Here is a 13,612-nt window from a genome sequence, read left to right on the forward strand (position 1 = left end):
TGTTCAGTTAAGGCGCTGTAAAAGTTCTGTTCAAAAGTTCAAGCTTAATAATAATGTTCGTTGTCTAATTGCAGCAAGCGCTAATGCTTATGTCTTTTTCCCATTAGGGGCCGGGGTTTGGAGTGCCGGAGATATGGCGCCGACCCGAAGTGAAACAGTTCTGGATGAGCGCTCAGGTAATGTCTTTGCATTCGCTCATTCAATGTCTTTGTCTTTTTTTCCCCATAGGGGCCGGGGTCCGGAGATGCCTGGAAGCGGCAGGACCCAAAATGCAGTGGGAATAATCCAACAGGTAAGACTTAAAAGGAAACTGAGCTTTCCTTATTCCTTTTCTCACTCTCACCTTTGTTCTTGTCTTTTTTCCTCTAGGCGCCGGGGCCTAGCTGAATCCGGAAGATCGCTGCTGAAGATGGAAGCGCCTTGCAAAGGTGAGTAAAATGCAGCGCTGCAGCGATCGAAACAAAATGCCTTTAAAATGATGTCTTCCTTTTCAGGGCCGTTGGAGAAATGACTCCGGGATGCAGATTTAGCAGGTAAGGGCTTTTCTTCTCCTATTCTCTTCCTTTCTCTCCTTGCAGGTGTTCCAGGGTGCTGGCAGGCGTGGCTGAAGTCAGGATGCAGGAGCTGACACGGTGAGCGTCCAGTTGCTAGGTGCAGAACAACGCGAAGCACGTGTGGCTGTTCGGGTGGGGTTTAAATAGCCTTGGAAGAAGTTCCTGGTATGTATCCTTCCACCAATCAGGTATGTATCCTTCCCCGACCACACCCGGGTGGTGAAGTAGTCCTACAGGTAAAGTAGTCCCATTCAGGCCTCAAGAGGGCCTGGATGAAGCAGCAAGGTCTGCATCAGGTAAGTGTGCACCCAAGCACTTAAACACATATCCTCTTCTATGAGCCTGGCGCCTAAGGCGCCAGGACTGGGGTCCGCTATGAGCCTGGCGCCTAAGGCGCCAGGACTGAGTCCAAAGGGCCCCGACTTGGGCCCGCTGAGACTTCCCTGGGGAAAATGATGTCTGCCTCTGGGGTTGCTGGGCCCGGCCTGGCTCCTTGGAGGTAGGCATCATGACAGTACCCCCCCTCAAGGCCCCTCCCAAGGTCTTTTCCTCCGGGGTTTTGGTTTGTGCGGGAATCTTCGATGGAATCATTGAATTAATCGTGGTGCGTGAACATAGTTACTGGGTTCCCAAGATCTTTCCTGAGGTCCATATCCTTTCCAATCAACAAGATAGAAGAGTTTCAACTTAACTATCTTGGAATCTAAAATGTCTTTCACTTCGAATTCTAATTCTCCATCAATTTGGACAGGGCCTGGGGGCTCAGACAGTCTGGTTCCAGGTTGTACTGGTTTTAGAAGAGATGCGTGAAAAACGGGATGAATCCGCATGTTGGATGGTAAATCGAGTTTAAAGGCCACTAGGTTGATAATAGCTTTGATGGGGTAAGGCCCAATGAATCTGGGATTAAAAGTTCGCTGACCCTTGAGCGAACTTTTGAGGGGTAGATGTTTAGTTGCTAGCCATACCTGATTTCCTACTTGGTAAGGAGGAGTTTTACTTCGGTGCAAATCAGCGTTTTCTTTATACTTTTTCTTGGCTTGCTGTAAGTGGGTTGTAGCTTCTTTGAAGGCTTGGGTTATTGTGGAATGTAGGTGATTTACTGCAGGCATCTCCAGGGTCAGAGGTGGATCTAGGTCAGAGGTCCGAGGATGGTGACCATACAGGGTATAAAAAGGAGTCTGTCCGGTTCCAGAATGCACTGAATTGTTGTATGCATATTCTGCAATCCAAAGGATGTCTTTCCAATTTAACTCGGATTGGTGTAACATGCACCGCAGATATTGCTCGAGAGTCTGATTGGTTCTCTCGGTTTGTCCGTCGGTCTGGGGGTGGTGGCTGGTGGATAACCGCATGTCTATTTGTGCTAGTTGGCAACATTTCTTCCAAAAGTGAGAGATAAATTGACTTCCACGGTCTGAGACTAATATGGAAGGGAAACCATGTAACTGCACTATATTTTCCATAAATTCCTTGGCCAAGGTGGAAGCTGACGGCAATCCTTTTAAAGGGATAAAATGGGCCATTTTGGAGAATAGATCCACTATTACGAGAATCGTGTTGTAACCACCACAAGGAGGCAGGTCAGTTATAAAGCCCATTGACAAGGTGTGCCAAGGTGCTGGTGGAATGTCCAAAGGTTGAAGTAGGCCGGCTGGCCTTTTCTTTTGACTCTTATTTTGGGCACAGATTCCGCCAGACAACACAAATGACTTTATGTCTTTTCTCCAAGAAGGCCACCAGAAGTGGCGTTTGATCTTTTCTTCTGTTTTCGCGATAACGGGGTGTCCTTCCATTAATGATTCATGATGACGGGTAATGACAAGTTCCTGCAATTCTTTACTTGGCAGAAATAACCGCTCTTGGAAGTAGGGTAAATCATCCTTAACGGTGTAGTGAGGACCCTTTTGACTCCATTCCAGTAAGGCAGAAGAGTCAAAAAGCTGTTTTACTTGAGCTTGGATGTCCTCAATGGTTTGCAATGAAGTCAAGCCCAGAATTGTTTGTTCCGGTATGATTTGCACAGGATCTAAACTCGAATTGGGTTCTTCCATGCCTATCCGGGATAAGGCATCTGCCTTACCATTCTTGCAGCCAGGGCGATAGGTAATTACAAAATCAAATTCCGCAAAGAATAAAGCCCATCGGAGTTGTCGCGAAGATTGAGCTTTGGCCGTCTTTAAATACTGCAAATTTCTGTGGTCCGTAATTACGGTGATGGTGTGTCTTGCACCGAGAAGATAGTGACGCCAAGCCTTGAAAGCTGATTTAATAGCCAGTAGTTCTTTGTCAGTAATTGCGTAATTGAGTTCAGGTGGAGAGAATTTTCTGGACCAAAAGGCTACAGGGTGTAGTTGGTTAGTTTCTGGGTCTCTTTGCGACAGGACAGCTCCCATGGCCGAACTGGATGCATAGGTTTCCACGATGTAAGGGAGATCTGGGCGCGGGTGCTTCAATACAGGTGCAGAGGTAAATTTGGTTTTCAGGTCCTCAAAGGCTTGTTCAGCCTCAAGAGTCCATTCAAAGCGTTTATTTTTCTTTAGGAGAGCTGTGACGGGTTGAACAGTTCGAGAAAATTCCGGGATGAACCTTCGATAGAAATTGGCAAAGCCAAGCATGCTTTGCACTCCCTTCACAGAGCTAGGAGATGGCCATTTGAGAATGGCGTCCACTTTCCGCGAGTCCATTCGAATTCCTTGAGGTGACAGGATGAATCCGAGAAACTCCACTTCTGTGGTATGAAAAACGCATTTTTCGAGCTTGGCAAATAATTTGTGCTGGCGCAATTTCTCAAGAACTGCCCTAACATGGTTTCTGTGATCAGATTCTGAGGAGGAATACACCAGGATGTCGTCAATATAAACGATGACACAAACATCGATAAGTTCCCGAAGAACATCATTCATGAAGTACTGAAAGGCGGCAGGTGCGTTGCACAAACCGAAGGGCATTACTTGATATTCGAAGAGCCCAAATTTGGTGCGGAATGCAGTCTTCCACTCGTCGCCCTCTTTTATACGTACCAGGTGGTAAGCTCCTCGGAGATCTAGCTTGGTGTACACACGAGCATCTTTTACTTGGTCGATAAGCTCAGGTATCAGGGGCAAAGGGTAACGATTCTTAATCGTTATCTGATTTAGGGCGCGGTAGTCAATACAGGCCCTAAGGTCTCCTTCCTTTTTAGGTACGAAGAACAAAGCGGAAGAGACTGGTGACTTTGATGGGCGAATGAAGCCATTGGCCAGGTATTGATCCAAATACTGGCGCAAATGCAGGTTCTCAGGTTCAGTAAGAGCATAAATCCTACTACAAGGTAGTTGTGCATTGGGTACCAAGTCGATTTGGCAATCGTAAGATCGATGGTGAGGTAAGGTGTTAGCCTGCTCTTTCTGAAAAACATCTTGGAATTCTTGGTATTCAGATGGTAGCTGTACAGGGGTGGAAGTTACAGAGGCTAGACCCATAGGTGGATTCCTTGGGTAACAGGTTGGTTCACAATCAGGAAAAGTTATCTTCTTTGCTCGCCAGCCTATTCTCGGATTATGTGTTTCTAACCAAGGGATACCAAGAAGTACTTGAAATTGTGGGGCCTTGATCACATCAAACACGATTGCTTCCCGATGTCCGTCCTGACCCACCAGAGTGATTTCAACTGTGGAATGCGTTACAGGCCCTGAGGCTATTTCGGTTCCATCAACTGTAGTAATTACATCTTGGGTTACTTTCGGGCGGAGAGGAAGCTTAATCCTGGAAGCCAATTCACGGTCTATGTAATTTCCAATAGCTCCACTGTCTATGTATGCTTTTATAGCATGCAACTGCTGAGGCTGTTTTGGGTTCACAAGCACCATTGGCATGACAAAATGCGAGGTCAAAGAGTTTGTTTTCAAGCTCGGCAAGAGGACCCCTACGCTTGTCGGGCTAGGTCGTTTCCCGAACCAGGTGTCAATAACTCGTTATCAGTGGCTCCAACCACCTTCTTGGGTGGTTTAACTGGACAACTTTGAAGAAAGTGACCGGAAGTTCCGCAATACAGACAAAGTTGCATTTGTCGCCTTCTCTCTCGTTCCTTCTGCGTTAATGGTCCTTTAACACTGCCAATGTGCATAGGTTCGGAAACGTCAGTACTCTTGGAGTTAACGTGGGTCTTGATAGGTACTCTGGTTTCATACTTGAGCCGATCTGCTTTTCTATTTTGAAGTCTGTGATCAAGTTGAACCACTAAGTCTATGTAGTCTGCGCAGGCCTGGGGTGGATCTACTATCTGAGCTATAACATCTTTAAGCTCTCTGCGCAGGCCTCGATGGAACAATGTGATCCTTTTATTTTCAGGCCATCCGGTTTCCACAACTAGTCTATTAAAGGTGGCGATATAGGACAAAAGATCCTGATTACCTTGTCGTAAGGATAGCAGTTCGTTGTCAAGGGCCTGTCCCTGCGAGTGTCGTGCGAACAATCTTTCCATGCTGGCCTGGAAGCCCTGGAAATCACGGAGAATGGGATCATCCTGATTTACCAATGGAATAGACCAATCGGCAGCACAGCCACTGAGGTAAGATAGTACAAAGGCTACTTTGGTCTGGTCGTTGGGGAAGGCCCCGGGCCTGCATAAAAAGTGTAAACGGCATTGGTTCATAAAAACGGCATATTTCTTGGGATTCCCCGCAAAACGTTCCGGCGGGGCCAAAGGCATGTGTCCAGGTAGATTGATTTGTACCGGGTTATTCAAACCCATTGTTGTAGAAATATCTCCGGAAACAGGTAAAGGAGTGTGCTCTGCCTGGCCCTGCAATAACCTTTTGGCCAGATCATCAGTTCTTTCCTTGGATAGGATTAGTTCCCTTCTGAGAGCATTAGTCTCCTGGCGGGCTGAGTACACTTCTGCCCGTAATTCCCCTAAAAGATGGGCCAGCTGATCTGTCTCGGAAGTCTCCATAGCGCCCAGGTGGGAAATTGTGGTAAGGCTTCGCGTTCTGTAACGCTCACCTGGTTCCCACGGAGGCGCGGCGTCGAAGGCGCAGAACTCTGAAGATGGACAGGAAGGGCCCCTCTATTCTGGCTTCCCTGGCTCGTTGGATACCCTCCTGTGCGTGAAAAGGGAGTATTACCAACTGTGGAACAATGTTCAAGCCTCCCACTCCCTTCCAACCCTCCACGATACCTCCTCCACGATTCCCCGTGAAGCCTCACCTTAGGGTTTGGAAGGATGAGCTCTCCATCCTGCTTCTGATGCAGGGGCGCGTTGAAACCCAGTTACTTCACTGGATTGAGGATTGATGGGAGTTCAGGTAAGCTTGACTGTTCAGGTAAGGCGCTGTAAAAGTTCTGTTCAAAAGTTCAAGCTTAATAATAATGTTCGTTGTCTAATTGCAGCAAGCGCTAATGCTTATGTCTTTTTCCCATTAGGGGCCGGGGTTTGGAGTGCCGGAGATATGGCGCCGACCCGAAGTGAAACAGTTCTGGATGAGCGCTCAGGTAATGTCTTTGCATTCGCTCATTCAATGTCTTTGTCTTTTTTTCCCCATAGGGGCCGGGGTCCAGAGATGCCAGGAAGCGGCAGGACCCGAAATGCAGTGGGAATAATCCAACAGGTAAGACTTAAAAGGAAACTGAGCTTTCCTTATTCCTTTTCTCACTCTCACCTTTGTTCTTGTCTTTTTTCCTCTAGGCGCCGGGGCGTAGCTGAATCCGGAAGATCGCTGCTGAAGATGGAAGCGCCTTGCAAAGGTGAGTAAAATGCAGCGCTGCAGCGATCGAAACAAAATGCCTTTAAAATGATGTCTTCCTTTTCAGGGCCGTTGGAGAAATGACTCCGGGATGCAGATTTAGCAGGTAAGGGCTTTTCTTCTCCTATTCTCTTCCTTTCTCCCCTTGCAGGTGTTCCAGGGTGCGGCAGGCTGGCTGAAGTCAGGATGCAGGAGCTGACACGGTGAGCGTCCAGCTGCTAGGTGCAGAACAACGCGAAGCACGTGTGGCTGTTCGGGTGGGGTTTAAATAGCCTTGGAAGAAGTTACTGGTATGTATCCTTCCACCAATCAGGTATGTATCCTTCCCCGACCACACCCGGGTGGTGAAGTAGTCCTACAGGTAAAGTAGTCCCATTCAGGCCTCAAGAGGGCCTGGATGAAGCAGCAAGGTCTGCATCAGGTAAGTGTGCACCCAAGCACTTAAACACATATCCTCTTCTATGAGCCTGGCGCCTAAGGCGCCAGGACTGGGGTCCGCTATGAGCCTGGCGCCTAAGGCGCCAGGACTGAGTCCAAAGGGCCCCGACTTGGGCCCGCTGAGACTTCCCTGGGGAAAATGATGTCTGCCTCTGGGGTTGCTGGGCCCGACCTGGCTCCTTGGAGCTAGGCATCATGACAATTGGATGCTTGAGTATGACCTAGCGGAATGAATGGGAGATCAACAGTATATCTGGGGACCTCTCACTGCTAGGAATTGTGTTCAGAAGCTGAAGTCCACTACGACGAGTAACTGGAGTAATCCTGAAGCTTAACCTTGAAGCCCTGCTGGATGAGAAGAATTGCTGTTGCTCTCCTTCACAATCTGAAAGCTGCTGTGTCTCCAAGGACATTTTGAGAGACCCTTTTAATATTTGTTTTGAGGCAGAGAAACCCCTTTCAGCAGATAGGGATAGAGAGGACCTGGTAAGGCACCGTCTTCCCAAGCTACAAGGGACCATCGTGCACCAGCTGATCTTTGCCAAAGCTCCCTGGTAGACAGACCTTCGACAGGCTGCTGACCCGAGACAGGGACTGCAGCCGAATCCCAAAGAGAAGCACCCGGACCGTTGTCCGCCACTGTCGCCGACCGCCGTCACTGACTGGAGCCTCCGTGCTCCCGTTTGCCTAAGAACTTTCAAATCCAAGGACGCTCTCGTCTGCATCGTTGCCGCTGTATCCCGCTGGAGAAGGCCTGACCGTCGACGTGCCGAGGAGCATCCGCCAGTGGGTTTCCTGCCACCCAAAGACCACAGAGAGGCCGACGACCCGACGCCCTTGCTGGGCCACAGTTCTCCAATCTCTTTGCGGTCAAGAACTATCAACACCGAGGTGCCCTGCACACCTCTTCCTTGCAGGATGTTTACACTTCCCTGTCAATGAGCACCGCTAGGAACGAACGCCCACTTCACCGTCGTAGCACACTCTGTTCTCCATCGGACATTCGATGACCCGTGACTCCTGCCTTAAAGGGAGGGCCCTCAAGAAGGGCCGTCAATTCCCAGACGAGGACCGCTACAACACCAGGTAATTTGGGGTTGCAGAACTATTGGGAAGTCTCTTGTGAACAATATATGGACTGGGCTAGTATCTTTATTCTACAGGTTTCCCAGGTTGGGGGATCTCCACGCAGAACTGTGTTTAATGGTAGTGACCAGTATTTCTGCCAATTGTTCTTACCAACTGCTTTCCTCTTACCTCTATTGTTGGTTTCCTTTACAAACTGATTTGTGTGTCATTTAACCATACAGTTGATGCACTTTAAAGAGATCTAATAGTATTTGTGGTGCCATGTAGAACTGTATATTTGCCATTATAGATAACCGAGCACAAAGTGCGTTATCGTGATATTGTATATAACCTTGACTATTAATTATATAAAGACTGTGTTTTAACCGATACAGTGTGCAGACATTCCTTTGTGGGTGCTTGGGGACTACACTGTACTTAAGAACCAGCCTCCGTCACCTCCTGAGAAGCTAGGCCTTGATTGCTCAACCACGTACCAATAATAGAGAATCTTGGCTGGGATCATCTGTGCCTCTCCTCTACCATAGAGAGAGCAGAAGTACAGATACCCCCCTCCGGTCCTTTACAGTGCTAGCAAGAAAGGTGTGCTATGTGAAGGGTACAACATATCAATCAATAGACATGGATTAGTTGAACACCTTTGCTATTTTTCTGTGTGGAAGGCTTGGAGAACTACCTACAGGAAAAGGAGATCAACAAAAAATGGGAATTTGTGAAGTCACAGTGACAAGATGGTGGAGTAAATCAAATCACGTGAAAGGATCTAGACTAAGAAGACTAACAACCTTACTCAAATGGGCAATTCCTTTTCTAATCCATAAAGTCCTGGTGGTCTGTGTCTATAAAAGCCTTGTTCAGAACCCATAAAATGAGCTGTATACGGGAACAAGTAGATGTTTGAGCAACTCCTAAAGATGCAAGATTACGCAAATTTACCCATTGTTCTATGGGACTGTTGAATGCCTAGCCCAGTGGGTTTCCTTCGGTAGGACTTTCTCTCCCACAACTTAGGCACTTTTCATGTTGCACTAATTATAATCCCCTGCCAAGGGTTACCCTCTTGGCATTAAGCCTCTTTATGGCACATGTCAGGGTGACCTCCTTTCACATCTGGGAGCTTTCTAGCTACTGCAAGAATCTGGGCCATTCTCTCTAAACTTTTTCAGAATCCTCTGGCTCTTTCCAGGTTATGGGTCAAAGCAGAGCTGGCTCCTTGCACTAGTCCTTTTTTTTAACCCTTATCTCTCTTAAAGTTTAGCTTAGATACCTCCTGTTTTCTCCTGCTCCTCTCACTTCTACACTACCCTCTCTCTGGAACACGGTTTTAACTCCTACACAGCTGTGGGGACTTATATACAAAAACACAAGGCATAAAATAAATAAAATAAGAAAGGCCTTCCTGATAAGAGCAAAATGAACTAGCATGTGCAGACTCTTTAAATTATTGGAGATCGCTATCTCTTGCTTGCTGTCACATTAAAAAGGGACACTTGTCAAATTGCAGAGCAAGCCCAAATGTTGGAATATAACTGTTGAACTGATTTATTTTCAAAGCCAGACTTCATAATACCAATGGCAACATGCACCTTTGTGTGCCCTTTCACTTCAACAACAGCTACCCTTTTAACAAAATGAATGAGCATGGTTCTACGCGGTCACCTTCACCTTCCACTATCGTAAACATGCAGAATAAAGTCAAGTTACTTCTTTCCACCCCCACTTCTCTTCACACAGCGCACAGTGGTTCCAGTGTCAATGAACAGTTAATTATTGGCTCAACGTTGCAGTCTGTAAAGTGCAAAATGCTGTAGGACAAATGCTTTCTCACAAGCTAAAACTGAAAGAAGGTGCTCTTGCTACTACGCAATCGTATGCTATCACAGCGACTCTGCAATGGAACACGGTCGACAATTACACATCTGCAAAGACACATCATAGAGGCCCTTGTCTGCTAGAATGTTGTATGTTATGCTGGGAACGGCTAGTAAACATTTATTTGTGTAAATAAGAAAAGGTCCTCACTATCCCTATCTGCTGAAAGGGGTTTCTCTGCCTCAAAACAAATATTAAAAGGGTCTCTCAAAATGTCCGTCAAATGAGTCTCCACCGTCCTGTGCCACAACCTACTTCTAGCCCTCACGCTACATTAAAAGGTAAACTAACAGAATGTTCCTTCTTCAGGAGAATGTCTCCCTTCTACTGTTTATCGAATATTGTCCAATAGAATGTTCTCTTACAACAGAAATACCTGAGGAAATAACTCCCTTCCCCTGGCTTGTGGGTTTCACCCAGTCTTTATGAAATTTCACCTCCAGGAGAATGACACCCATCTCCTGGTGTAGATCTATAGAATTCCCAATAAAACTAAGGGGAATGACTTCCTTCCCCCGGTGTCTCCTGCACACTTGTCCTCTCAGGACCAAGAGAATATCTTCCTTCTCCTCGTATTGGTTGGTACAGTTCACAACAAGACCAGGGGGAATGACTCCCTTCCCGTGGTGTCTTTAACACAACTTCTGGTTTGGTATCAGGAGAATGACTCCCTTCTCCTGGTATCACTTGGTACAGTTCACAACAAGGCCGGGAGGAATGACTCCCTTCCCCTGGCGTCTTTATCACAACTCTTGGCTCTGTACCAGGAGAATGACTCCCTTCTCCTGGTATTACTTGGCACAGTTCACAGTCTATTCATTCAAAACCCTGTACTGGGCTTCTCCAATTTCTCCCAGTTTCAATAATGTTCTATGTCAATCTCTGTGGGTCAATATGTTTCACTTTCTTACTTTCAGTAGGAAGTTCTCCTTTGCTCTCTAGTTCACTTCACTACTGTCCTGGAACCTTCTGTATTGGTTTATTTATTAATTTCTATTTATCTAGCATTTGTAAGACGCTTATACATCAAGAAATTGTGTTTCAAATCATGGACTTATCTCTGCCATGGATATTTGGCTTGCTATTGTTAGGGTCCATGACCAGTTTCTGCTGGTCAGATGGTTTTCTGTGGCCACTGATAATTGGTTCACATATCCTAGGGTCACCGACCCTTCTCTTGGCCTAGTTAGGGTTCCCGTCCCTTCTCTGGCAGTGGTTTTCTCTTTCCCACTGTGATGAGGAAGATTTCCTTTTATGCTATCAGTTTCTGATTTCAGGTCCCAGACACTTCCACGGTGGATAGTGGTTTTCTCTTTACCAGTGTGACGAGGAAGAGTTCCTCTTTACTAATGGTTTCTGTTTTCGGGTCCCAGACCCTTCTCTGGTGGTCAGTGGGTTTCTTTCTGCCACTGACATGAGGAAGATGATGCTGGGGCACGACTGACAATGGCTGGGCCCAAAAGTTGTCCCACACCCACTGGGCCAAGGGAAAGCTGTTCAAGTGTATCTCCCACCTGTTCCCTCATGTCCTCCAGGTCTCCCGTACCTGACCTTACCTTCTCTGGGGCTTTGGAACATCACCAGAGCTTCCAGGGAACAGGATAGATTCTCCTTGTAAGGATCTGCAGCTCAGTGTCTCCCCGCACGGCTCAGTTTGTTTCCCTCTCTCGGTCATGTACTCAGTTCTGTACCGGCAGACCCAACAGAGAACTCCCATATCTGCTCACTGGTGTTCTCCCTGTCTTCCTCCTGCTGATGTGCCAGCAGGATTTGAATCTCCCGCATTGGAGATCTGCAACACCAGCTTTCTCTCACAGCTGTGCTCGACTCTGTGACAGGGCTTAACTCATTTGAAAGTCCTCTGTTTCTTTTCGTACATTGTATCCAGTTCCTCCCATGCAGATTGTAAAAAGTCCTTCCCCTCTATTAATGACTAAATCCTCATGTCTCCTCTGGGCCACCTTGTACCAGCACAGTAAATTACCTTCATGTCTCCTGTGCTCTTCCTTATCCCAGAACTTTTGGCTTCATCCCCTATGTTACAGGACTACATAGGTTTGCTTGCCAGGTCATGCTTCTAAACATAAAGGAGGGCTAGGAAATGTCATGGAGTGAAAACATTCACAGGCCGATTCATGGAATTAATGTGCGCCGAAAAAACGGCACACGCGTGCGAAAACGTGCGATTCGCAGTGAAATAGCGAAAATCGCAGTGCAAGTGCGATTATCGCACAGAAAACATTGCACATCAATTCATGGAAGCCCATGCACGCGCAAAATGTGGGATGTGCGCTGAAAAAGTGCGCGGCGCACGCTGGCGCACAGGTCATCGAAACGCCGTGCGATAAGGCCACAGCGAATTCGCACATAGCGCGGCGCACATAACAAAAGTAGGCGTAACACGGGACGTCACACGCAGAATGGGGAACAATTCGTGAAAATGTGGGCGTCACGGGGGAAGTACAGGAGGCAAGAGCGCAGAACGCCCACACGCTCGCCTGCAACACGTATTCATGGAATCGAATAGGGAAAAACAGCGCACGGCCAAAGACGCGCACAGGCCCATACATGTCCGCCACACGAAAGCAGGCAGTAGCGTCCCTGCGCAGGAAAAAAATGTGCGCCAGAGAAGTTCCACACGCGATTTGCCTGGGCGCGTGTATTTCAGTGGTGCGTGAGAAGTTTCACACGCGATTGGCCTGGGCGTGTGAATTTCAGAGGTGCGCGTGAAGTTCCACACGCGATTGGCCTGGGCGCGTGTATTTCAGGGGTGCGTGAGAAGTTCCACACGCGATTGGCCTGGACGCGTGTATTCCAGGGGTGCGCGAGAAGTTCCACACGTGATTGGCCTGGGCGCGTGTATTTCAGAGGTGCGCGAGAAGTTCCACACGCGATTTGCCTGGGCGCGTGTATTTCAGGGGTGCGCAAGAAGTTTCACACGCGATTGGCCTGGGCGCGTGAATTTCAGAGGTGCGCGAGAAGTTCCACACGCGATTGGCCTGGGCGCGTGCATTTCAGGGGTGCGCGAGAAGTTTCACACGCGATTGGCCTGGGCGCGTGTGTTCCAGGGGTGCGCGAGAAGTTCCACACGCGATTGGCCTGGGCGCGTGTATTTCAGAGGTGAGCGAGAAGTTCCACATGCGATTTGCCTGGGCGCGTGTATTTCAGGGGTGCGCGAGAAGTTTCACACACGATTGGCCTGGGCGCGTGTATTCCAGAGGTGCGCGAGAAGTTCCACAAGCGATTGGCCTGGGCGCGTGTATTTCAGGGGTGCGTGAGAAGATTCACACGCGTTTGGCCTGGGCGCGTGTATTCCAGGGGTACGTGAGAAGTTCCACACGCGATTTGCCTGGGCGCGTGTATTTCAGGGGTGCGCGAGAAGTTTCACACGCGATTGGCCTGGGCGTGTGTATTTCAGAGGTGCGCGAGAAGTTCCACACGCGATTGGCCTGGGCGCGTGTATTTCAGGGGTGCGCGAGAAGTTTCACATGCGATTGGCCTGGGCGCGTGTATTTCAGGGGTGCGCGAGAAGTTTCACACGCGAATGGCCTGGGCGCGTGTATTTCAGGGGCTCGCGGGTGTTTACACACACGATCGTGCCTGGGGGAGTGTGTGCATGTATCTCAGAGGTGCGCGAGAAGTTTCACACGCGATCAGGCCTGGGGGAGCGTGTGCGTGTATTCCAGAGGTGCGCGAGAAGTTCCACACGCGATTGGCCTGTGTATGCGATTCCATTGGACCAAAGGCCCTGACAGCGCAAGCGCGTCTGTGACGTGACACGCGTGGGCGTGTCCCTGTACCCGGGGGAATGTTACAAGACCAAAAACTGTACGTCCGAGTGTCAGCCCGCGTGATTGGAGGATAGTGCCTCAGTGCGTATACGCGGAAGTGATGTTGGACGTGTGGTGCGGTTTAAAAGGTGCGTGTAGTACG

Source organism: Ambystoma mexicanum, chromosome 9 (genome assembly GCF_040938575.1).
Source record: "Ambystoma mexicanum isolate Mex_15411 chromosome 9, UKY_AmexF1_1, whole genome shotgun sequence".
Lineage (NCBI taxonomy): Eukaryota > Metazoa > Chordata > Amphibia > Caudata > Ambystomatidae > Ambystoma > Ambystoma mexicanum.